The sequence below is a fragment of the Rousettus aegyptiacus genome, unplaced genomic scaffold (assembly GCF_014176215.1).
Source record: "Rousettus aegyptiacus isolate mRouAeg1 unplaced genomic scaffold, mRouAeg1.p scaffold_m13_p_3, whole genome shotgun sequence".
Taxonomy (NCBI): domain Eukaryota; kingdom Metazoa; phylum Chordata; class Mammalia; order Chiroptera; family Pteropodidae; genus Rousettus; species Rousettus aegyptiacus.
Genome location: NW_023416306.1, coordinates 101,394,090 through 101,418,382, shown reverse-complemented (window position 1 = coordinate 101,418,382; position 24,293 = coordinate 101,394,090). Strand labels below are relative to the sequence as shown.

General features: G+C 33.6%; 1 long non-coding RNA gene and 1 pseudogene across 4 annotated transcripts in view; both read right to left on the bottom strand.

The window, feature by feature from the left end:
* The window catches only part of LOC107513527, a 479,315-nt gene that overhangs the window by 84,657 nt on the left and 370,365 nt on the right, over positions 1-24,293 (bottom strand). For all 4 annotated transcript variants that reach the window (XR_004956357.1, XR_004956356.1, XR_004956355.1 and 1 more), the window contains one exon: positions 10,805-10,907. This is a non-coding gene — a long non-coding RNA (uncharacterized LOC107513527). The remainder of the gene's footprint in view (positions 1-10,804; positions 10,908-24,293) is intronic.
* LOC118600876 lies at positions 3,669-3,787 on the bottom strand (annotated as a pseudogene).

Here is a 24,293-nt window from a genome sequence, read left to right as displayed (position 1 = left end):
AAAGCAAATTTAAAAATTGGATGTCAACATATGTCTACAAAAAATAAGTAAAGAACTATAAAATAATCAGATATGTGGATGGATAGATGAATAAGTAATTCTTATTACATGTATGCGTATCTTTCTGTCTTTGGTTTTATATTTTCTTCTATATGCCCATCCTAACACCATGCCTAACTTCAGACTCTTGATTATCAGGTTTACTCAGTGTAGATTTATTTTTACCCTAAGTGCAGTGTATTAGGCTAATAAGAATGTTGTGGGATCTGTTTATTACCTTGGCCTGTTCATTAATGAGACTCATGTGGGTTTCAGTGTATAATTATCCACCTTAAGAGAATGAGGTGGTTTCCTGCCTGGGAGTCAATCTGGCTACCAGAATTTAGGGTAGCATTATTTCACCCCAGCAGTTCAGTTCTACCTGGAGATAATAATATAGATGACATAATATCATGCTCATAATTCTTAGTTTATTTTATCAACATTAACTGATTTATTTTTAACAACGTTTGCTGATCTGGATATCTAGTTAATGTAATTTTGAAAAAAATTTTTTTTTGACAATAAAAGCTAGGGAAGTTAAAAACTGCACTGGAATCAGAAACTGGATGAAGACTACTGTAAATTATCCATGATACTATCTTACTTAAAGGAAAGAAAAAGTTATAAGTAGTTTTTGAGTTGTAATAAAGCTCTATTCTAAAAGTGTGATTACTAGCCTTTTTGTAGAAACCCAGTATTCATTTTCTTGAAAAATTTAATTAAAATGCTGTTTAGGTACTCAGGTCCACCAAAGCACACTTACTGTTTAATGGACTGGAACAACAGGTAGTAATACACCTATTTCACAGAAACTAATCCCAGTGATTTTGTGGGAAAATATATTTTAAATTTCAATTTTAATGTCAGAAATACATGGCATTGAGAAAAGATAACCCATTCCATATTCTTAACTCTCATCCAGAGAGTAGAATTAGATTTTCTTGTTGTCCTTGAAGAGTAGTAACACTTTCAGTTAGGAGGGCAAAAATGTTAAATATTCGAGGGCAGACATTGGCAAAGTTTTTATGTAAAAGGCCAAATAATAACTATCTTGGCTTTGTGGGCCAAGAGGCAAAATTAAGACTATTATGTAGGTACTTATAAATAAGAGAGAAAACAAACTTCCACATTTTTATTGACAAATTATGGTAATTTTTAAAAATATGAGTACCCTTTTGTAATTCAGGTCTGCTGATGACAAGAATGAAATTCTACCTTAGAATAATATTTTGCTTAACTTTGGTTCAGTTAGTATTCTCTATCACCAAAATCAACTGCAAATATTCATCTGTTAGAGCTGATCTATAAGATCTTACATATTTTATCTTTATAAAAATCTTTTCACAGATAGGTATTGCTAAATATTGATAGCAGTCTATGAGTTATGACCTTAGATTAAACATATTTTTCACTTGGAAGACATTTATAGAATCCTATTATATTTTTCTCTTGCCATTTGCCATTTACCATGTCATTACAGTGCAGTTAGTCACTTCCAATACAAAGTTAGGTGAAAGCTTCTCAATTGCATAAATGGATTTTGAAATATAGAAATTCATTTGGCAGTTGCATTGAGATTTGAAAAATGCTACTGAAATTGTAGTTTGAGCTCATATCCAACAAAATATTTAGTGAAAATGGATATCTCACATCTTGTTTTGAATTTTGGTATTGTGGAAAATGTATAATTTGATTGTAGTCCAAATTATAATCCAAATAATGTTAGTTGTCCTCAAATAAATGTTGCCATATTATGTTTCTAATGTAAAAGGACAGTTTGCTTTGTAATTTTAGGTTGAATTCATTAATAAACATTACCAAATCCACAGCAAAAGCTAATTTCCAAAGTCATTTAGTATTCAATAATGCTAGGTGAGGTTCTTCTCATTCAGAAAAATTTCAATCTTGACCCTGAGCTTGAAAAAAAAATACAATAAAACCTTACCATTGCTAAGCCATGAAACTGCTATAGGCATCCACACACAAGTATTTGTGTGAACCTAGGTTTACAAAACACATGGGCGAATATCTTGGAGTATAAATTCTGGGTTGTATAGGAAGTCAGGGTTTAATTGATAAGAAACTGCCAGATTGCCTTCTAAAGTGACTGCATTATTTTTCTTTCTCACTAGAAAGGAATGAGAGTCCCTATTGTTCCACATCCTAGTCAGCATATGTTGTTATCGTTTTTTTAAAAAAATTTATCCATTCTTATATGTATGTCATGGTATCTCATTGCAGTTCTGATTTGCATTTTTATGACAGATGCTGTCGAGCATCTTTTCACATGTTTATTTGCCATTCACATATTATTTTCAGTGAAGTGTGTTCAGATATTGTCATTTTTTAATTAGTTTTTTTTTAAATTGAACTTTAAAAGTTCTTTATAGATTCTGGATGCAAGTTATTTATCAGATATATCATTTACAAATATTTTCTCTTAGTCTATGATTTGTCTTTTCATTCTCTTATCAGTCTTTCACAGGGCAAAAAAATATTTAAGGTTGATGAAGTCAAAGATTTTTAAATTCAGTTATTTTTCTTTCACGGATTGTGTGTGTTATCTAAAAACCATCGCCAAACTCAAGTTATGCAGATTTTCCACAATTTCTTCTAGAAATATTATAGTTTTACATTTTAATTTAGATCTCTGATTTATTCTGAGTTAACTTTTATTTAAGATGTTAAGTATGTGTCTATGTTCATTGTTTTTGTGTATTCACATCTAATTTTCTTAACAACATTTGTTAAAAAGGTATCCTTTTTCCACTGAATTAACTTTTTACCCTTTGCCAAAAACCAGTTGACTATATATATGTGGGCTCTTTATTTTGTTTCATTGATCTATGTGCCAATACCACACTGTTTATATTAATCCAGGTTTATAATAAGTCTTGAAATCAGGTAATGTATTACAATTTTGTTCCTCTTTTTTAGAATTTTCCTAGCTATTTTAGTTATTTGCCTTTCTGTATGAATTTTAGAATTAGGTTGTTGATACCAACAGAAAAGCTTGCTGGAATTTTGATTTGGGATTGCATTGAGAATTTAGAGAGAAGATTAAGCAGAATTGACATCTTAACAATATTGAGCTTTCTAATATGTGCCATGGAATGTCTCCATATTTAGATATTCCGTGGTTTCTTTTACCAATGTTTTATAGTTTTCTGTACTGTAGATTTACACTTAAGTATTTTATTTTTGGGGGGTGCTATTTTAAATGGTTATTGTTTTTTGCATTTCAGATTATAATTATTCCTTGCTAGTATATAAGAATAAAATTGACCTTTCATGTTGATCTTTATTTTGTGAACTTGCTAAACTTACATATTAGTTACAGATTTTAGTAGCTTCTATAAGATTTTCTACATAAACAATCATATTATTTGCAAATAAGGACCATCTTTTCCTTCACTTCCAATTTGTATGCCTTTTATTTATTTTTCTTGCATCTAATTCTTGCTAGGACTTCCAGCATGATGTTGATGTCTTATCTATCTATCTATCTATCTATCTATCTATCTATCTATCTATCTATCTATTTATAGGCGAGGCAACCCTTGCTTGACCTTGCAGATACTAAATACCTTGTTCTCTTACAATCTCTTATTTTTTAAGGTTTTTTATGCCTACAGCACCCAGTCTTCCTAGGTGGTCTCCTATCCAAGTACTAACCAGGCCCAGTCCGCTTAGCTTCCGAGATCAGAAGGGATCGGGGCTTGGTCTGGGTGGCATGGCCATAGATGCTGCCTTTTTTAAAAAATTTCTTACTTATTGACCTAATTCAGTAACAATATAATCCATACTCTACTGTTTCTTAAAATACAACAAAAGAAGTCCGCACTTCTCTTATTTTTCTGTTTCAAGATGTGTATGCACTAGTAATAAAAATAATAGGAAAAGGTCATGGAATGGAGATAATGTGTGGCACTTGAAACACTGAGGATTTATAACTGCATCACTGTGATTGGTAGTGTCTTGAGCACCAGTGTGAAGAGATAAGGGATCCACAGGCAGTTGATGTAGCAACTACTCAACTCTGCTGTTGCAGCCCAAATAGCTTTAGATAATATGAGATAAATGAATATGGTTATATTCCCACAAAACTTCATTTATGGACATAGAAATATAATTTTATGCAATTTTCATATATCATAAAATAAATTTTTTTTTGAATTTTCAAACCATTTAAAAATGTAAAAACAGGTAGCAGACCAGATTCTGCCCATAAGGCTGACACCTGATCTTAGTTCTACAGAAAATCCAGAGCGGTTGGAGGGGAAAAATAAATGTTTCACAGAAAAAGAGAGAAATCTAGGGCTAGGCCAATACCCTGCCATATATTCTTCTGAAAGAGGGTAGATCTGTGTATACATGTGTGTATTTTTGTGTGTGCCTATGTGTATAATATGGGTGAGTGTATATGTGTACATGTTCAAATATGAGCGAATGTAAGCATATGTAGTTATGTGTGTGTCTTTGTGCATATATAAGTATTTTTTATGCATCTTTGTGTGTTTATGTGCAATTAAGTAAGGACTTAGGAACAAATCTTGCCTTTTTCCTGCAGTGTGTAGGAACAAATAGTTGTGTGCTGATAATTTAGAGATGCCATCTATTAGATATACCTTGGTTTCAGGATCTACTTCAAAATTATACTTTGTTACCCTATTACATACAGTCTAGATATGTCTCTTTCAATAGCATTACTCTTTTGACCAGCCAATCAGAAACTAATTGCACATAACTATTCAGACAATTACACTGAATTTAGTGACACAATTTAGATGTCCATGGCCCAAGGCATGTCTATTTATTTATTCCTAATCTTATTTAAAATCTCATGTTAAAATATATTGCTCTTTATGGGAGTTATGTGACTTAATTTGTGTTCTAGTTTCAATTGTGTTTTCTCTTTCGAATATATTATTTAAGTTCCTGAAGTGTTTGGAGGCATTAAGGATAAAGAGCAAAAATATCAACGATAAAAAGTTTTTCCTGAATGACTATATGCAGGGGATGGTGGGGAGGGTGGAAATGTCAGCACACATTTTCTTGCCAATTCCATATGTGAAATTCATAGGACACTCAGAAAATAGTGTGCACCTCAATCTACTCAGCTGGAAAGTTGGATTTTAAAAAATGGCGTGCAGAGAGAATATGGAAGCTATGGTGCCTGGCAATTGAAGTGGACTGTAGGAGATTCCCAACACATTACATGTCTCAAATGATGAGCACTCCAAGTAATATAACAAGGAGAAAAAGGTTATTATCAAACACTGCCTTAGTCAACAAGAGGGTTTCCTGCTGTCTGTGGACACAGAAGGATGAGAAAATACGAAGCCATGGTAAGTACTGTTTGCTCCAAAATATTTAGAAGTAATTTTATCATAAAATTTACTTCTATCCTGCAAGCTGCCAGAAACCTCTAAAAAGAAACAAAGGTTTGGGCAAGGGAACAGTCCCTGGATCCATCATGTCTAAATCCTCTTCTAATGATACTTTTTATTTGACCTCTAATTATTTCATGTCTGGGGCTGGCTTTTGGGGAAATTTTTTTGACTTTTATATAAAAATATTTTATTCTTTTATTTCCAAGGAATATTCTGATTGCTTTTCATTCCTTTTTTTGAAATGATAGCATTTTTGTATGCTTTTTAGCAATACATAAAAAATAGGAAATCAACTTGATAAATAATATATCAAAACTTTCATCTTTCACAAGTGTTTTTCCTGTCACAAAGAGGACAGATTTGTACCTATAATTAAATATAAAAGAAAGTGCTGTCTCAAACATATGTATGTGTCTGTCCTCCCCAAAGAAAGAAAAAGGAATCAGCCTTACATAAATTAAAACAAGAGTGAATATATCAATCATTATTTGTAACTCTAAGCACAGAAGGCACAGCAAATTATATATTATGTAGGAAAGATGGAAAATATCCTGCAGTTATGATATTGGTGAACAGTCTTTAAATGCAGAATTTATGCTTACTAGATTGTTTCTATACTAAAATTACCAGTAATATGGGTCTTCAGAATCTGTGGAAAACAGATTCTGAATTGCAACTGAAGGTGGATGTTTGCTTTTATTCCTATTTTGAACCAGGAGCTAATTTTGTTACAGCCCAGGTTTGAAAGATAGATAAAATTAATATACATGCCTCATAATCAAATTGCTCAAATACCTGTGATTCTGTATACCTTAGCAGTATATGAAGATTGCAAAACACCAAGTTTTTGGCATCCTTTAGAAGGAAAAGCAGCAGAAGCTGGCAATCCATACGAAATCTACACTACATAATCAGCCTTAGATTGATCAGTCATTCGATCTTTTGAGTTAACTGTGGGTGACTAACCCCGCCTACCTCCAGATTGGACCTCTGTAATCAGCCACTATTTCAGAAATGCACACGACCCATGACTGCATCTCTGTGTCTATCTCTTTAAATATCTCAGTCCGACTTGAAAAAGAATTAGAGATTACAACAAAAATTAAATCAATATATAAATATGTAATGCTTGATCTTAGCTGAACCTAATTATGAGTTTTCTTTTTGTTTACAGATAAGGACATTTTTTCCCCTAAACTGTTAGATTTTATCATCTGTATGACATACATCTTTCATCTCTATACTATAAAAACATCCATATGGATAGGCATCGTTGCTTCTCAGGTGTCAAAATTTGTTGATAAATATGTAGTTTATAAGTAGTATATAAGTATAACCAACTGTGACTATTAAACTAATATGAAGTAAATATGTGTGTGTTTTAATAAATAAAGCTAATAGCCAGGTTCAAATTAGGAATGAATTAGTTCTATTTGTATAGTAATTTTGCCTAGCTATGCATAAAGACAACAAGAAAAAAAGGCAAGAACCTGTTGAAAATTATAAATTACGTTTGGTGTCTCGATAAATCAGTCAATATTCTTTGTACTGAAATTATCTGTTTCCAACCTATGATTGTTCCCAGTTCATATTATGCTCAGAGAGGAAGGATTTTCATCAAACAGAATAGTTTAATTTGGTTAATTATGTTTCTTTCTCAATATACCATCTGTTTTGAGTCAGGGTTAAGTTGAAGATAACTGAAACTATTCTGGCTATTTTAAGCAGAAATGAATTTGATACAGGAATTAAGTTTGTACAAACTTATTAGAAAGCCTGGAGGGCATGCTCCGATACCACAGAAATAACCCATGAGGAGACTCTCTGGCTTTGTAACAATCAAGAATGTAGGGCACTCACTGTCACTGCAACCATAGGGTTGAGATATATCTTATTTTAGCTGTTGAAATCCACAGATTAGAAAACTATGTACTGTTGACTCCAGAGCTACATTACACCTATATATTGGCACGGGCAAAAATGAATGCCCTGAGCCCTCTCAATATTCACAAATTAATTCTGTGGCACTGGGATCTCTGCTAATGTTGCAGAAAAACCCAGGGCCTCTATGACTGTGATGACCAACAGAAACAGCAGAGCTGTGGTCTTCACATTATCCTCCCTTCCAAATACCACATGAAGGTGATGAACTGTCTCAACCTAAACCACATTCTGAGCCCTGTCTTCAAAAGAGACTTTGAAATGTAGAGTTTAGCGTCTCAGCCTCAGGACTACAGGGAAGCACAGCAGAAAGAGGGTGAGTAGATACTGAGCGACAACGCAAGAGAACTCCCACCGTCCATCTGTGTGTTCCCTGACCATACACGCTTCTCTTCCTGCACATAAATTTCCAAACAAAAGTAGCAGCAACAACTGATTTCCACCCTCTACAGTGCAACTACTCCTTCATACAAATGAAAACATACATTGCCCATGAGAAGAAATTCAAACTTCTATTAGTCACAGAATCCTTCTCTATGTGATGTTCCTTCTCCTTCTAGTTCACTAACCTTCCCATTTACAGATCCTACAAAGTTATCAAAGAATACACAATGGAGGAAATCAAGTAGTAAAAAAGGAAACGTGTTTATATAGCGATAACACACATAAAAAACAAGAGGCTACTCTAGCTTTTGTTTCTCCAAATGGTCATAAGATCGTATTTGGTATATATAATGTTTTTTTTTTTTTACACTGAATTCCATGTTTCCATTGCCCTTAGCTATTTAGGGTTAAATGGTGGATTGGTTGAAGCAAACTTTCATTTCTGATAGGCCTAAGCCATTGGTTGTCATGCCTGTCTTACTGGAATTGTATATAAACTTAAAGCTTGGGACATGGTAATATGAAGATACACCGCCAAGTATCTCCTTTATTCCAGTTACATACATACTCCTCTCTGACACACATTTTAACAGCAGCCCTATGTCCCTTAAAATTAACTTTAATCTTCGTATATAACAGATAAATCTTTTATTCTTCTATTTTAAGGTCATAAGGAGCACCCAGATAGCCTCATGGCACTCTCAATTTCCAGTTTAGGAACTAGTTTGTTACCTAGTGGAAGTATTGCTTTCTTGGATATTACAGCCTACAAACCAGGAGAGCTCAAAATTGTGAGAAGAATAAGGAATGTTTTGCAAGAGGACTCATCATCAAATTCCAGATTACACATACTCATTATAGGAGAAGATACACCACCAATGAATGCCCTACATCTTACCTCTCAAGACCAATTTGATGATTCAACACAGACCTCTGCTAATGCTGCCACAGGAAAAGTCCAATGTCATCATGACTGTGTTTGCCAGCAAAAACAGCAGCAACAGTGGAAGCGTAGCTCTACCTTGTCTCTGCCTACAAATCTCATGTGAGTGCATTGAAGTGTTTGAATCCAGTTTATATCTAGACTCTAGCTGAAAGGGAGTTTGGGAAATCTAACACATTAGGACAGTGGAATGGGTGCTGAGTGCCAGTTCATCCTATCTACCAAACCATCTCATTTTACTACTGCAGAATTCATTTTAATTCAGGTCATGAGTTGTTCACTTTTAAAAGCCAAAAATGATGAATTGTTTTTCTGCTTGTTTTCATCCTTCTTTTCCCTCAACTTCTTCCCTAATTATTCAATGGCATTTATTTCTTACTTTGTCCTAGATCTTGATTTTGCTGCTGCCAGACAAGTTTCTCTGTCAGATTTGAATGTCTACCTTTGGCAACGAAGATTTTCATATCATTGTTAAGTCTGCAACGAATCTCCTCAATTTATCTTACTCCCATAGCCTTGACTTACATATCCTCATTGCTCTCTGCTAATAACTATGCTTTCTCCCTTTGATAACACCCCAAGTTAAGTTTTCCCATGCCTACTCTCTGAGAGTAGGCATTTTATTTTAATGGACAACCTTTTGTGTTGCTAATTATCTTTAGCCAAAGTTTCCATATCTATTTGGTTCTAATTAGTATATATTATTATTTTTGACATTTTTGCTGTGGAATATTTCATTTATATTAATCTCATCTCCTTCATATAAGTATATAAGTTCTCCTCTTTTTTTTCATTCAACAAATATTTACTCAGTGCTATCATATGCATAATTGAATCTATGGAAATAAGAAAATGTATAGCCTGAAAAATATGGAATAGTACTCTGTACATAAACGCTCTCAAAGTGATTATGATTTTACCAAAACCTATACTACCAAAATCTATATTTACCAAAATCAATATTACTATATACTACTAAAAAAGGTGCAGTTGAATGTTGGCCAGAGACAGACTAATTATATGAATCTAACTCACATATTTACAAAGTTATACCTCACACTGCAGACTGAAACCTAAATTTGAAGAAATGAAGTGGAACTTCAAGAGTTCAAATATTTTTTACTTTGCCATCAAAGTATTTAACATTGTAAATAGAAATAAATACTAGTTAGGTATTTAAAAAAATTAGATACTAACAACATTATCATACTTTATATTTTCAGTTTCATTGTTTAGTTCTTTTTGAATTCAAAGATTATTCCACAAAGAAAAAATTTAAAGATTGTTTTAAAAGAACATTTAGTCAGTAATTGATTCTTTTATTTCTCCTTCCTTCTTAGTGGGCTTCAGGAAGTCAAATACCTTCATAAAAGGGACAGAAAGACACATAATATTGCCTCTTCCCTAACACTGCTTCCAAAATATCTAGTAATATTTATTCCCAAATAATTTGAATAAAAATTATTTTTGCACAAAACTGTTTTCTTTATGTCTTGGTTGGTGTTTGGGGCCAATTCACTCTAAGAATTTAAAAAGAAACCATTAGTGGTATATATAATCAAGAATATGATCATTATGACATATAATATTATATCTGTAAATATAGATACATGGCTATACATATATGCAGATATATCTACATGTTTACATAGCCACACACATATGTTAATTAAAATGTGTAGTTCATTTGGAGAAAATGCTTTAGAATATACTAGCTGATTCTTTCATTGCTGCCCACATCTATCCATTTCTTAAAAAGAGACATTGCCAATAACGCCTTTCTTTCAGAAGTTAAATAATTACGTGCCTATTAAATTGATTTTTCTTACTTCTCAGTCATATTAATTGACTTATCTTCTTTAGACTGTAAGAAAACTTATTTTAAGTTCTGCAAGGAAACCCATTTAGCCTATAGCTAAACACTGGTTATGTTTTAGGAAAAGTAGAATAGTAGCTGTAGATTTTCAAACTTACTTTAAAATATTTTAGGTCATAATAAGTATTCAAGTTCAATCTCACTAGAAATCCTAAAACAAAATCAGGATTGTATTAGCATATTCGCACATAAATCAATTAACAACATAGAACTGTAGACCCATACCTTTATGTCTCTGCAATTGGCAATTACTAATACAGGTAACAGGGTATAATTGGACTATTTCGTAGTGTGAAGTGGTGATGCCTTCTTTTTTAGTTCCTTGTACCTGTAAATCATAGCAGGTAACACGTCTTAAAAAATGAGGTGAAAGGACTGACGCACGCATTCACACACACTTGGTGTAAGTCTTCACACTACGTTCTATCGAGTGCTGTAATATTTGTCAATTAATATTACTTATACTTAAAGCCTTAAATATATTTCATTTCTTCAAAATTACTTGGGATGGTTTAGAGCCACAGACGAGACTCAGTTCTTAAGAGTCTTGCTCCATCCTTGGGTTTAAAAACTAGTTTCAGATAGGCTTAAGTAATTTACTAGATGGAGGAAGGATATGTCTCTTAAGAGAACTTTTCTCAATTCTATGCTTCCCTTCAGGGCCAGAGGTTCTGGTTTTCACCTTGGTATCACGTACTTTTCTGCAGATCTTGCTAGTAGCCTGTTCTGATTCTTGAACAATGTGATCAAACTGTAGCTTAGTCTCACAAGGAGATGAACAAATTATGATTCATTTGCACATCCTGATAAAATGGATTAAGTCTTGTAAAAATCCTTTATCTTCTTGAGTTTCAGGGTATTTCTCGACATACTGAGCATTAATCATCTACACTAGCATTGCATGATTCATTGGTAAAAATGCAGCTCCTAGACCTTTCTCATAGACCTATGTATCATAACTTTTGGCAGGAGAACTTAGTGATCCTTTCATACTCCACGATCCAATAATTGCTTACAGAAAAATGAGAAGTGGTTAATGTTCCCATAAAAAAAGTGCTTTTAGATAGTGGGTGGAGATCAGCTTGCAGTTGCAGAGTTTGCTAGTCAAACTCTCTTGGCTTTGGGCTCTTGGCTCAACTAATGTATATCATTAATGATACAGTGCTCTTTGGTTTCTCCATTCCAGGGATCACTCGCACTCGGGGGCTTCAATGGGCAAATGACACAGACCCCAATATCTGATAGTTGCGCTACATTACTGAATTAAAATTAGAGTTAGACAAGTGATAAATAAAATGCTGATGAGTCATGTTTACAAAGAAAATAGAGGCCAAAATAAAGAATGGATTAGAAAGAATAGTGACTACAGTAAATGGTGGAATTGGGATCCAAAACATTTTTAATAGGTGATCACGACATGGGGATGAATTTAACAGGACTTAATTTTAAGAACACTTCAAAGTCATGTTGAAAAACATCACTGGAGAATATAATTTATACTTGTTTAGATAGTGAATAGAATGAACTAAATGTATTTCAATGAGAAAAATATAATGCTACTTCCCAAAAGGAAACAATTTTCTCTCTCCTCATTTACAGATAAAGATTCAATTAATGATGGAATTTTGGTTCTTGTAAGATGACAGAATGGCAACTATCAATTTTTTAAATGCATAGATACTTTAATATCTTTATTAATTAGATAACTAAAAATAGTCAACATTGATTTATAGGAAAGAATAAAGTATAAATGAATTTCTGTTTGGTAGATAAATTGCTAAGTATAGGTATCACTTTGAGACATTTATGCCCTGAAAATAGAATTAAAATGGCATTTTATTTTAATGCTGTGGTAATTAATGCTAAGTTATGATGATAAAAGTACAAATAGCAATGAATAGCAAATGAGCTAATACAATAAATAGCAAATGAATCAGTCCTCACAGAGAACTTATCAGATTCATAAAGTTATAATTTTCTTTAGTTGCTTTAAGATATTCTTTGAATTCTGCTATAGGCTATACAACCTTTGAGGTAGTGTACAGTATAACTGTTATTTCTTTGGAAGGGCTTATGTTTTGTACTATATTTCTGAGACACACATTCTTAGGCCAGTCAGGATCCGTCTTACTCTTTGGGTGGTTTTTTGTTCTATCTGAATCTACTTCGTCAATTCTCAGTCTTTAAGAATACATAGGATAAATAATAAGAGTTATTATTAATCAGTTCACAGGATTAAAAAGAACATTATGCTACATTCATTTTCATAGCCAGTTCTATATTTTGCCTCCTTGATTTTAAAATTATGCTTGCCTTTATTTATACCTACACAGATCATATTATTTTCTTCTTGCTTTATTTTCTTATTATGTGAATTATTTCTCATATGATTTATTTTTTATATGAAAAACATTTTCTTCAAAGATTCTATTTGTTAAAATTATATTTTTCTTCTTAGATTGTCACCTTGTTTTCATTCATTTATTTTTCATGTAGCATTTACTGACTCTGTAGGTACCATGGATATGCCAGGTCAGTGCTAAGAACTAGACGAAGTTGTCTAGGTTCATAATTCCTCAACATTTACTCAGTTCTTCTTTCTACTCAGATACAATCTAAGATATTGATGCTTTGCTCTAGACTAAGAAATGTGGCATTTAATCTAAAACATATCATAAATACTGTCTTTATGGAAACGGAAGTCCTATTGGTTGCTCTTTTTTTTCTGCAGAACTTTTGCTCATTTGGTTCATCTGACATTTTCAGATTGGTTTTGATGCATTTCCTTTCTACTAGCCAATTATGTGTTTGAATCACTGAAAATTCCTCAGGCTCTAATCAAGTACCCACCACATACTCTGACGAGGAACCTGAGACAGTCCCCTTCTCTAATCACAACCCTCCACAAAGGGCTCTACACTCTGAGAGCTATGTCCACTTGTTTTTTCCTCTCTATTATATCAGGAAGGACCAGGTTAGGACCAACTTGAGGAACCAATGAACAATGAACTTTCTCCTCACTTGAGGGCCAGTGAGGAGAAAGTGAAAGGATGAGGAGGGGTACAACTTCTCCTGTTGCCTATGGTCAGAGTTCATAAAATTACCAGGCAGAGACTAGAAATCATGCTCTTCAGGGTGCTGCGATCTGCTAGAATAAATAATTGAAACCACATTCCCAAACCAAAAGGATTGGCAGGGACTAAGATCTAATGTGAAACTTTACAAGAATTGAAAGGTGGAGAAACCGGGAAAGCCAATAGTGAGAAATAGTGGGACAGAAAAGTTGGAGGCAGTGTAAAGAAATTCTGGCGCCCCAAACTGGATTGCCTTCATTCATAGTCCCTCTGTGGCCTTGCTAGAGTGGGCTGGGCTTATTAAAAGACTAGTTTTTTAAGGGCCATGACCATTTGGCACATTTCACTGGGGTCCCTTACACACTTTTAAACATCTTATGTTCTGCTATTAGTTATTGATTAATAACATTTGGTTCCATTGTTTCCTTTTCTAATGTTTGTTGACTGCAAAGAATTTGAGTATGTAATTAAGAAGAAAAGCCCTAGCCAATAAAGGCATGTATTGATTTAGTACGTTTCAAAATGGTGATTTCCATCTTCTTTCTGTATTACAGAGCATTTTGTTATAGTTACATGAATGGGAAGTATAAAATTGCACAAAGCTCCAAATTGGTAAGACGTTTCCACTTTTATTATCAGTATTTCATTAAAAGAAAACTTTAAATGCCTGCTCCTTTTTGAATAATTCATATTCGTTTTGTATTATTAAATTTTTGCTTCTCAGATTGATCTTCATTCACAAAAGCAAATTTAGGTAATGGCTTGGTTGGTGATATATAGTAATTTCAAACCACTTTTCATGAGACTTTAAAAAGAGTTTACCGACTTCCCTTTCAAAATATATTTCTCCATGTATAGACTATGTTGACATTAAATGAACATGATAGGGCAGTCTTTCATGTAATATAGTAGTACTAGACAAAACAATGTTTTATATAATTAGTGCTATATATTAACAACTGCTCCTCATGATGTATTTTTTCATTATTAGTGTCATTGCAAGAACAGTTTAGACAAGGCTAAAAATCCACAAGATGACATCAGTTAATACAATAAAGACGGCTGAAAATGTAGAGCATTCATTCAGGAGACAATGTATTGTAATGGAGATTTCCGTTTCGCTCTCAGCAGAGAGCAGCCACTGTCTTTTGTGTTTAGATAGACATATGGATATATGAAAAATTATAGAATAGGATAGAGTACATGGTAATCTAATGAGTGTTCTGACCGAATGTTCTAACCTATGAAATGATCAGTCCATAACTACATGTTCAGAACTTATGAGCAACATTATCCTGCGTTATAGCAGTAAGTCCATTAAAGAAAATAGCTGGAAGAATAAAATTAAGAAAAGAAAAGAAGATTTTTACTTAAAAAGCTTCTTTTCAGGAATGGTAGGAGTTTTTCCCCAAGCCGCCTTAATTTCATAGTGGCTACAAGAACCCAGAGAATGGTGCTAAAAGTAACTAAAAGTCTCTTAAGAGGTATTCACTTTTTGAAGCTATTGCTGAGATTCGTGTTAAATGAAACGTGTGCAAAGAAAATGTGTAGAGAATGATTTTAATAATTTCGGCTACTTGCTCTGATTTAGACCCTTTAGAATTCTTTTTACTCTCTCAAAGTTCACATTAATGAAATGTTAAATATCAAACTAAAAAACATTAACAGGAACATGTATTCAATGAATGTATTTTTCTCTTCTATTGAGAAAAGCATTAAGTTCTAGTATATACTGTAATAGTAAATATTCTTCTTAGCTTTTTGTTAGAATAGTTCAGGTAAATTAGAAGTCTACTTATTTTTTATGGGTGTATAGGAAAGTGTCACACCATTGTTCATTGGACAATATAGAGAACATTAGTTACTCAATGGTGTTTGCATTCTTGAGCACACTTATGAATATGTAATTGTGCTGCATAAAACTCACAAATTTTTTTATTGGAGGATGATCTGTCCAGCTTAGCTGGACAATAGGAAACATTATCGAAAATACATGAATGTAAACTTAATGGGTAGAAATTATGTAAATTAGGTAAGGATTATATTCTTTAATTCTTTTGATCCTCTATTAACTCAAACCACAGATAAGTTGAATTTCTCTAATGCTTTAGAATAACTGTGCACATGACTAACAACAAAGATGGAATATTTTTTCCATACCCGAATACCAGGTTTGGAAACCTACACTGCTCAAAATACTGCATAAAGACTTATCTATGAACAACATACTTTCTAGTCTCTCTTTTGCACATTTACTTTCAAGCTTTTCTATTCTTTTAGTTATGCATTGACTCATTTAATTAGCAGATTTTTTTTTTTTTTGAAACCCATGTGCCAGTCATAGAACAAGGGCATCAGGTCTGTTTCCCATAGGAACTTCCATTTGGTAGGATGAGGCAGGCAAAACAGAAGTAAATAAGTAATTTCAGAGAGCCATAATGCTAAGGAGAGAACAAGACATTGAAAAGACAAATACTGCATGATCTCACTTATGTGTGAAATCAAAAAAGTTGAATTCATAGACACAGAGAGTAGTTAGCAGGGAGGCGGGGAAGTGAAGAGATGTAGGTCAAAGTTGCAATTATGTGGAACTGATAAATTCTAGCGATCTAACTTGCAGTTAATAAAACTGTACTGTATACTGGAAATTTGCTAAGAGAGTAATCTCAGGTGCTCTCATCACACACACGGACACACATACACATAAGTAGTAACTATGTAAGGAGATAGAAATGTTAATTAGCTTAACTGTAGTAATTATTTCACCATATATATGTATGTTGTATACCTTAAATATATATGCTTTTTATTTTAAAATCAGTAAGGCATAAGTGATTGATACAAAATTTTTTGAGACTAGACTGATGACATTAAGGATTAAAGAGAAAATGATATAAATCTATAAATCTATAATGGACTCATTGTGAGAGAAGAATAATTTTTACTATATTTACTCATGTTTAATATGAAATAAAGCTCTCAGAATTGTTCCAATAAAACCTTAGTGTGGAACTGATAAAAAAAAAAGATATATTTATGTGGTAGAAATGCTTGGGGGAAGAAGTACAATGGGATTTTCTTCAGATAAGATAGTAAGGAAGGTGCTTCTTAAGAGATGACTTTAGAGCTGAGACCTAAATGATGAGAAAAGGCTGACTATGAAAGGGTCCAGAGAAAGGATTTCTGAGCAGAGGGAACAGCAGGTACAAAGGCATAAGACAGCAATAAGGAGGGTCCATTTGAGAAGTGAAACAGGTAATAAAGCTGGAGCCAAGAGTGCTAAGGAGAAGGAGGTATAAAAAAGGAATAGAGGAAGGCCCGTGACAGACCATCTGCAGTTGTGGGCTGTGGTGGAAGTATAGATTCTATTTTAAACCAGTGGGAAAATATTATATAGTTATAAGCAAGAGAGTGAAATGGCATGAATTATCAGGGTTTCTATTTTGTTAATGAAGTGTGGGGCTGAGTTGGCGAGGAATGTAGATGATTTGAGGAGAGAGCAACAGAAGCAAAATGACTGTTTGGAAATGTAGAAAATGAACCTGCTCTGGCAATTCTGAGGTCTAGTTGAAATTTATATGTACAGGATCAAATCACTGTCATTTCATGGAGACTATGATTTAGATTATAAAGAATAATTGTCTTTATCCTTCTGCTGCCTCTTATTTTCTATAGCAATTAGTATACTACTTTATATTAAAATATTTTAATGTATTCAACTATTTCTCCCCAATTTTTATAAATTCCTTGAGGACACACATAGGTGTCTTATATTTTATCATCTTCTTTGCTGCTCCTAAAACATGCCTTTTAAAATAGCAGGCACTCAATAACTAATTTTGAAATCAACTTATGGTCCAACTGACATAGGCTTTGTATATAACATGTTGCATCTTATAAGTGAATGAGATCAGTGCCAAAATATAAATTTCTTTCAGTGACATCTGCAGTATTTTCCTAAAGAAACTGATAAATGTGGATGCACAGATTGGAATGCTGATTTTCAACTATTTGTCATTACACTTTCAAATAAATCCATAGTAAATTGATTCCAGGAGGATATTCCTCTTCAATAAACCCCAGCTTAATAACATATGTTTTGTGTTCAAACTGGAAGCTTTATAACTCCATCTATATTCTTCAAATAGACACTCACTTTACTTCAGATTTTTGATCTGACCAGTTTCTGGAGAGAAGGGATGTTAACTAATAGAAGCTCAAAGAACATGGGGAGCACCTGCAGATTCTTTAATTCCTATTTTAACGTCAACACCTTTTTCTCTTCTCCCAAATTTCACTAGGAGAAGGAGGAAAAGGGAGCTGCAGGTTGTCTTTGCGTTTCCTTCAATTGTCAGCCATTATTGATACAATGTTGCTCTTTCTAAGAGTGCAGTAAACCATTTTCCTGGACAATATTTTAGTGAAACTTGATATGATATCTGAGCATCATTGAAAAAGGCACAGAAAGGGACCCTGTTAAGTTATTTGAGTACGTCACCTCTACTGAGTGTTGAAAGATTCCATTATGTATAGAACAGACCAATTAGTCTGAAAAAGTACAAATTGAAAATGTTAAGTGTTTTTTTCCTTCTACATATATAAAAGTTTTGTATTTTGCAGCTGACCTTTCTTTTACAGCGTTTTCTCCAATGTAAACTGGTATTCTATGTCAATTTAAATCCACTATTTCTGGTTATATCACTGGCAGAGAAAAAATAATAATTTTCCTTCATCTGAGAAGCATTAATTTATATATATTTTTGCTAACACTACGTCCATCCCTTTTTCTCTTCAAATTGTCTAGGCGGCATATTTAGTTGCCATGCATCCTTACATTCTATTTCCTTTCTCTCTGTTTGTCATCTTCTTTGTTTACTGATTGGGTTACACAGCTGCACCTATTAGCATTTTGGGTCCAATTATGACTTTAATTTCATAATACTCTGTTGCTTTTGCAGGAAAATAAAATCACTGGCTTCTGGTATCACATTAGTACTTGTGTGGCATGCTTCTTCCCAGCGATTTCACATCTGCCATTTTTGTAAAGCACAAACACATTCCTGGCACAGCACAATTTTTTTCCTACACACCCTAACCCCTCCATATTATCATAGATGGAAAGCAAGAGGAATGAAAAGGAAAGTTAAGTTAATGGAAGATCTGAAAACGGCATCCCAACTCTCACATGGTCATACATGGAGTAACGGTCAAGAGGGTGGGCTCTGAGAGATTACAGACCTAAATCTAACCTCTGTCTCTTAATTTTTCAGCAACTTTTGAAATTGATTATAATTTTAAGATATCAGTTTGATTATTTATAAAGTATCTGTCCACTAAGCATAATTTAATATCGAGCTCTTTCCAAAGGCATGTGCTATCTCCCAAGCATCCGATATCTGTTCACCTCTACAGGTTCACCTCTCCTGCCCTCTTCCTTAAGTTCTATGATCCTTAACTTTTTGAAGAGCCTGGTATATACAGGGCTGTTTGATGCTTTCACATATTACTTCATCCATTTGTTTTTCTGCCTAGCTTCTCCTTCAATCTTTGTCCATGACTTACTCTTCCCTTAAAACTAAAGTCAGACATCCATATGCTTAAAAACACCTTTCGCTGCTAATGCCTTCCTAGACAGGTTAACTGTGCTTTCATGTTCTTATGACATCCAATGTATCTCTCTCTAATTGCACTTAACAGATAGTATGGGAAGTCTATGATTATCCGACTGTCCCTCCCCCTGGAACACAAGCTCCTAGAGATCACAGACCAAATTCTACTATCTTTGTATACCTAGTGCCAAGCTTAAAGTGACCTCTACCACATTTGCTGACATTACGAAATTCATAGAAATCCACCTCCCACTGAGTGGCAAACAGATTATTGTCAAGTCCTTCAGAGATATCCTAAATATTTTTACCTTTCAGAGTGAAGAGTGACTATACACCCCTATCCACTTGAGAGGGAAATCTATATGCCCTACAATGAGGTATTCTGAAGGAACTAATGGAGAAGGTATTAAAGGATGTGGAGAGTTGCCCTTTCTGCCTGGAACGTACAGCCCTACACCCCAAACACCACTTAGCTCATACTTTCAACTCAGTTCAAACCTACTTACTTTGTCTTCTCATTTGCCATCCCTGATTAGCTACTCCTTGCTCTGTATTTCCAGGATGTGTGGTTCATGCCTCTATTTTAGCCTTTACCACATTGCACTGCAATGATCTGTATGCATCTATCTCCTCCTACTCAGTGTATGTTTGCTAAGAGTAGAGGGGGCATATATTCCTCATTTGTACTTTGCAACTGTTACCATGCCTGGCACATCATAAGAACTCAGTAAATATTGAATAAATGATCCAAGTCAGCCCCCTGCTGTGTTTGGATGAGGTGTTTCAATATTACCTGCTGGTCAGGAGGAGTAAGAGTGTATGAAAACTGTATTTTAAAGAGCAAATAAATGACAAGCTCTTCACTATGCTTGTTTTCAGCACCTACTTAAATACCAAAGAGTGAATCAAGTTCACGACATTCCTGAGAATTTAAGGTGGAAAAAATATTCTGTGTATGCCAGGACTCCTATTTTTCCTAACCTGAATGTTTCTTTTGTGCAGTAAAGAGACTCCACTGATCTGGGTGTAAGACAATTTTCTGTATACACTGGACCCTCCAGCTGCTGGTGGTGATTCTCTTATATAAGACTGTGGTGCCTGCTTTCAGGTTCTTCCTCTTCTCACTTGCATTTTTTTAAAGTAGAATTCACCTGAAGCCAGTTTTCACACTGCAGAGCTAATTTCTATGCAAAAGTGAATGATGTCTCACATTAAATATTCCTTAGAGCATAAAGTCGACTTTGAATGTATAATTTTAAGCAGTTCAAGTAGTATTCACTAAAGGCTTGACACAACAACAAGGATCACAAAAAATTTAGGTGAGAAGGGAAACGATAGGCATGCTAAGGCTTTTCCCATCACCTCAGTACAGTCATACCCTCATTTATCTTTTTTTTTTTTTTTTTTTTTTTACAGGGGGTTCAATCTTTACTTTTAAAAACTGGGTCAGATCTCTTAGGAAAAGCTAAAGCTTTGTACAACAATTACGGAGATTGAGAATCATTAACTCTTTAAGGCCACCAGGAAGATGATGTTGCAAAGAGGCAATAGTATAGTTTACTAAATGGTATCTTCATCATCTGATGTATGAATGAGAGTTTTTAAAAACAAAGGTTTAAGTTTCAGAGTGACCATCTTATATATAGGCAAAGTTTACACATCTAATTCTTAAGCAGATATGTTAGTGAAGAGACACATTTCACACACCGGTCTCTCAGGGTCTGTGATGTTCATGAGTGAGTAATTTTAAATATGTAGAATTAGAGGAAATTCCACATTTGATGGCATAAAAGGGTTAGATATCCTCTACCCAGGACAATTTTGAATTTAATTCAGGAAAAGACATTATTTATTTAAAAATAATTTGAGGCTGTTGACCTTTTGTTAAGCATATTCACTGAAAAGAAGAGTGTGCATTCAGCTAATTTCACATGCTGTGAGTTATGTAAATGCATACTGGAATGCAAAGGAATCCATGAATACTTTTAATTCATATGTAGTGCAATATATACATATAGATTGTCCTTTGTATTTGAAGGTGAGGCTGCCATTATTGTCTCTGCTATTTTCTGTGTGTTCAGATCTGGCTGTTTGATTGGCAATTCCTACTGTGTACAGTCTGCATATGTGTCAAATAACAACTGCAGCCATTGCCTGGAGGGCTTGATTGCTGGGTTGTTCAATATTTATTAAGCACCCAAGAAGTGCTAGGTGCTGCAGTGTAAGACTGCTGCTGTCCTCTAGAAATTTTATTCCAAGGTGAATAGTGGAGTACATAAGGTTTTTATTTTTTTTATGCAAGTTGACTGAAACTGTGCAATTAGAAAATGGAACACTTCACCTGATGTTATTCATTAGTAATATGTAAGGTAGGTGGCTAATGTCTTTTCCACTCACTTAGAAGTGTTCAGGTTAGAAGGCCATGTTTGAATAAACCCTTTATAATGGCTTCCTAGATGTGAAGTCTAAGAAAGGATAATGTGAAAATATGATATCGCTAGGGCAGAATAGGATGTAAAAACAACTCTGGGTCAGTATAACTTGTTTAAAAAAAATGGAAAGAAAAGAATTCAGTAATATTTTCAAGATTTGGTCATAGTAAGCTTTTGGGTCAAATTGAGTAATCCCATCTTTGGCCATAGCCTATACTGAATTCTGATGTAGTTTCTCTACATTATAATCATAATATTTGTTTGATTTTTTAAGTTTGGGTGCACTCTGTTATATTTCTAAAAGTATTTAACACCAATCATAGAGTTTCCTCTTAGTGAGAATGCATATATGTATGTATTATGTGACACTGAGTCAGCTCCAACTCCTGGCAACCCTATGAATGAGTGATGTCCACAATGTCTCGTCCTCAGCAGCCTGTCCAACTCCTATGTTTAGTGACAATAAGATTTTTTAAAAAGTGAAATTGGGAACTAATGAATAGTATAGGAGTATAAGAAATTGGCTGCTGTCTTATGCAGTGCTATTTCTATAAGTGTTAACCCAAGCATATCATTGTTAAAAATAATTATTCCGATGTGTAAATAAAATCACTATAATCTTAAATATAGTTCTTTAATAAAACCTGAAAGCTTTTACTCTCAAATGAGTTATTTACAAGTAAAATAACCAATATATTAAAGTGTTTTTGTAGAAAATATAGTGAAAGATTTTGTGTATATTAGAAATATAATAATGTGTTGCATTTTTATTGCAGTTAAATAAAAGAGCATATTTAAGTTTAAAGTTTAGGAATTTTTGTTTTGATACATTTCAAATGACAAAGATGTCATCTAATATAATCGAAATAACTCTTATTTTTACATTCAAACAATTTTAAGGCATTTAGTTCAAAATACCCTTAATAAGATTTGATAAAGAGAGTGCTAATGCAATGTCTTTTCTTTAGTCATAATTATAACAAAGTGAATGTTACACAAAGAAGAATTGGTCAGGACATGAGTAATAATGTAGTACTGACAGATCGCTCTCTTTTTTAATAATTTAAATTTTCTGGGATTTAAGTAGAGAAATGTAAGAATGCCAACACCCACTTTGCTGCTACTCATCTAATAGCTTCTTATCTAATGGGAGGGATATGCATTAATTCTTTTGACTGACTTAAATATTACCCACATTTTAGTATAATTATATGGTCATAACTTATCTTGTAACTATGTGGGCAAAGTTAAGAAAAAGTCAACTGTAGGTTTGCAGAAAACTCAGAAACCCATCAGAGCTTTGATATATAAGTCGGAAAGTTCCAAAGGTAAAACTGAAGAAAGTGAGAATGGCAGGAGGAAGAGAGGGTGATTTGAGGGGGTGCGAATCAGCCGAGGAGCAGAGATGATATGGAGAAGCTGGTAAAAAGTAGCGCATTAAAAATGTGACTAGAGAATGAAATCTTACCACTTAAAATATTTTTCCTTCAGATATACATGGGTCCTGAGTCTGTGAATAATACATTATTGTTTTCAGGTATGACTATTTTTGTTTTTTGCCTCTTTAAAGTTATGTTTCTTTTTAGTTAATAATCGTGAATGCAAGTCAGTCTTAATGCAGAGAGACATGAAGAATATCTACATTAGAATTCTATTCACAGAGCATAATGTATTTTTTCTCCTTTTCTTTCTCATATCAATAAAAGATTTAATCAAAATGCTATACATTTACTGAAATAACCAAAAAAGTTTATGGGTCCTGACTCCAGTAACCATTGTAAACATCTCTATTAAGACTGTCTCTTGGCTATGAAGAAATAGATTATATGAAGTTATCAAAAATACATGGGCAATAAATGAAGGAACCAGAGCTAGAACCCAGGAACCCAGGTCTTTTAATTATTAGTGTGGAGAGCGTTTTGCTGTCACTCAGCTTTCCTTTAAATTGAGTTCTTTAACAATAGGAACGCTTGCCTAGCAATGTTTATTTTTGGATCTTATCCAACAAACTGAAATATATTGAATTCAGGATTCAATAATTTTGTTTTGTATTTACCTTTTGATCGAGAAGGAAAAAGTAGAGCTATTGAAGTTTGAATCTCCATAATGCCTTTTATTTTTATTATGAATTTTATTATTAGCTTAATGTGCTTTAAAATGGTCACTACATTAAGACCACATACATGGAAAAGCTGAAAAAAAAGTGGAGGAAAGAGTTACTTATTTGAATCATTCCAAATATCCATCTGTTTGCATCATGAAGATGAGTGTCTTTAAACTGTGGTCAGCCGAGCTGTGGGATTGTTGCAGATGAGAAAAGAGTGGCACTGAGAAATTAAGTCTCATGAAGAATCAAAGGCCCAGCCAAACGCAATTTTCAAGGCCAGGAATTTCTTGTTCAATGCTCTATCCACTGGACAACACGACCTCTTTGCTTTCACAGTTGTTTATATTTTGGTTTAACAGCAGTTTTCATTAATGCCTCCTAAATGATTGAAATATAGTTTTAAAAACCTGAATTGTTACTACTGCATTGTTACCTTTGTCTTTATTAGTAAAACAATCTTTTTTGTGTTTACTCTGTTAAGTGCTAATGTAA